The sequence below is a fragment of the Hemiscyllium ocellatum genome, unplaced genomic scaffold, assembly GCF_020745735.1.
Source record: "Hemiscyllium ocellatum isolate sHemOce1 unplaced genomic scaffold, sHemOce1.pat.X.cur. R23, whole genome shotgun sequence".
Classification (NCBI taxonomy): Eukaryota; Metazoa; Chordata; class Chondrichthyes; order Orectolobiformes; family Hemiscylliidae; genus Hemiscyllium; species Hemiscyllium ocellatum.
The window spans coordinates 3,285,063-3,285,274 of record NW_026867618.1 but is presented as its reverse complement, the minus strand read 5'-3'; positions in this window follow the sequence as shown (position 1 = coordinate 3,285,274).

The window sequence follows — 212 nt, the reverse complement described above, 5'->3', positions numbered from 1 at the left end:
CACTTTTAACCTTGATTGGCCCTAATCTTACTCTTGTCATTCTTTTTTATTTCTTAAATACCTTTAGAAAGCCTTGGGTGTTACCCTGATCCTATCCGCCAACAACTTCTCATGTCTCCTCCTGGCTCTTCTGAGCTCTCTCCTTAGGTCTTTCCTGGCTACCTTGTAACCCTCAAGCGCCCTAACTGATTCTTCACATTTCATTCTAACAA